Here is a 3,242-nt window from a genome sequence, read left to right on the forward strand (position 1 = left end):
AGGAGATATCGCAACTCATAGATGTCAATTTATTTGTTCAATCCAATCAAAATATTTCTCAATGTGAATGTGATGTGCGAATAGTTAGTTCCTTTTTTTTTCTTTTTTGGGTTAAAACGGTTTGTAAATTGTGAATTGAAAAGATTCATTTTGAGTTGATTGTGTTTTAAATGCAAAAGAGTGACGAATATTATTTCCTCAATCTACAAAAAACATAGATAATTATGAACGTAAAAGTTAAACAAATCAAACACTCAGATCCGTCGAGATCATTTTTCTTCAAACCCCGACATCGTAATCAAAACAAGGAGTGGATATTCTCGTCAAAGTTCCTTCTTCAAAATCAAACATTTACTTAATTGTGATCAGCTTTCCAATAATTACAATAAGCATTGGTTATTTATGTTTTTTGTTCTCCCTGAAATAAACAGAATATTCCGTATTTCCATCCAATTAAGTTAAATTTCGAATTTCAATTCAATTGATTTGCGCGATATATCAATTTGATGATAAAAAATCACATTTTATGTGATTCCATGCCCCCCACACAATGGATGTTGGATAATGTTGGAATAAAAGAAATCTCCAACGAAATCGAACAATTCTCTCAGTTATGATAAACCTTTTTTTTTCGAACAATGTTTGGCTAATCAATGGCCAAAACTTTATGATAATCATAAAATTGTTCAAAGGAAAGAAAAACTGAACAAATTAACTACGCTCATTCCCCACTTCCTTCAGCGAATTCCGCTTATTGCCAATAATTTTCAATTGAATGAAATGTTTTCGGCTTAAAATTTGGCACTCATTGATCGAACGTTTATTCAACGAATGTCCATATTTCGTTAATATTGAAAGCATCGTTACCCTGAGTGAACAAATTTATTTTCTTTTGATTTTAATGTATTTTTCCCCGAATCAAATTTATTTTCTTTTGAATCAAATGGTCAGTCAAATTCACGACGTTGCTCACCCACCTGAACGCCAATCGTAATTTGAATTATTAATACAATATATATATTCACATCGTTAAATACCAAGCCCAAATTATTGCAGTCGGACAAAGTATATTTTAAGAGTTTACAATATCTCATTGTGTCGGAGGTCAACAGGAAATTGAAATGAAACAAGGCGAAGGAACGCTGTTCGGTGCAGTTATTATTATTATAACATTGAATTAGAAAAGGTTAGTGTACTTGCTGCTGATAATTTTGATGTGTGTTTCAATTATTTTGTTCTATGTGCAATCTAAATTGTTTTGACGGAAGTCATTGCACCCTGTTTCCCTTTTAGAATTCTTTCGCGCATTTCCAATCGTTCTGTTACGCGTTTTTGTTTCTTCGTTATGAAACAATTTAAAGTGCTGTGACAAAAGTCATTGCACTTTGTTTCCGATTATTTCGGGTGTAAGTTGTTGTTCATTTCAGTATCTCATAAAACAATTCAGAGTGCTTTGACAAAAGTCATTGCACTCTGTTTTTGATAATTTCGGGTGCGAGTTTCTACTCATTTTTGTATTTCATAAAACAATTTAAAGAGTTTGGACAAAAGTCATTGCACTTTGTTTTTGATAATTTCTGGTGCGAGTTTCTACTCATTTTTGTATTTCATAAAACAATTTAAAGAGTTTGGACAAAAGTCATTGCACTTTGTTTTTGATAATATTTTATAGTGAGCGCGTGTCGTGCCATGAAAAAAAAAACTGAGATTATGATAATAGTTGCATCGAATAACATTTCCCCGATCCAACAGTCCGTTTGAAGTAATTTGATTAAATTCTCATACCAACCAGTTTTGAAAGAGACAAAAATTGTTTTTTTTTTATAACAATCATTGAATGTAATAAGCATATAATTAATTGGTTCCCCCATTATTCAATCGTCCCTCCCGATTGGAATATAAAAAAGTGATAATGTACGAGTATTACTTTTCCGCACACACCTAGTGTGTAAGGTAAAGTATTGGAATCGGTCGAAAAATTAACACCCATAAAAAATGTGTTTTCTGGGTGTTTTTGAGGCCAGGGAACACGAATCTAGCGTTTTTACGATGTCCGAATGTATGTGCGTACCCTGTACCCTGTACTCTGTACCCTGTACGCTGTACCCTGTACGCAAAAATTTGTTAACACGATAACTTTCAAACAAGAAAAGTAATTCAAAATCTGACTTCACAGGATGATTGGGGGTGCCGAGGAATAGAAACCATTAGATTTTGAGCGACTTTGGTTGACAGGGTAAAGTGTCATGTCTATGTCCATCCATGGGAAAAATGCAATTTTTTCTTCCAAAAGTGATATTTAATGTATTCTTAAACACTCAAAAATGTGTATTGGGGGGTTTTTGGGTACGAGAAAACCGAATATGACGTTATTTTTGCGATACAATTCATTTTCGACACACTTTTCATACAAAAAAATCAAAAAATTTGGATTTTTTTATGGAAGCCATGCCTGTATGATATCGTAATGAGCTGAAACTTTGCACAGGTTAGTTTTATCACACATAAATACCATTCCGAAAGTTTGAAAACATTTCAACGAATATTAGGGGCACCTCCCGAACAAAATTTTGGATTTTTCGCTCTAAAACGAAATTTTGTATGAGAAGTACCCTCAATATGCATTGAAATTTCTTCAAATTTGCTGAGATTATGTAGTTTGGCAAGAAAATGAGAATTTAAAGTTTCAACGGTGATAAGGTCAATGAAAACATACAATAATTGCATTTTTTATTCGAATTAGTTCGGATTTCTCTCCAAAATGAATGTTGGCAATTAAGTTACTGTGCATTGATGTGAATTGCGCTCAATTAATCTGTCACTCAAAAGAAATATTTCAAATTATTATATAGAATGAATATTTTGACTTCAAAATATATTTTGGAAATTTCAGTATCTTTTAAATACAGTCAAAGTGAAATGCAAATGTCATTTAAATCGTCAATGTAGATTGTTTGCAAAATGATCTCGATCAAATGATTGTGAAAAATTTATTCCGGATTAATTCCATTATATCATAATCAAAAGTATATTTTATCGCAGTTTTCTATCGGCAGAAAATGCATTTTCATGATGAAAAATTTTCACTTTACTCTTCAACTTCTGTGCAAATTATGCTGACATTCGAACAAAATATAAATTCACACATCATTCAAAAAGCAAAATCCTTTCTTATCCTACAGCCAATACGAAAAATTCGATATACTAAATGCGAAAACATATTCAATTCTCATGTCATAATT

Source organism: Contarinia nasturtii, unplaced genomic scaffold (genome assembly GCF_009176525.2).
Source record: "Contarinia nasturtii isolate CC-2019 unplaced genomic scaffold, AAFC_CNas_1.1 Cnas_scaffold_1239, whole genome shotgun sequence".
In the NCBI taxonomy this organism is placed as follows: domain Eukaryota; kingdom Metazoa; phylum Arthropoda; class Insecta; order Diptera; family Cecidomyiidae; genus Contarinia; species Contarinia nasturtii.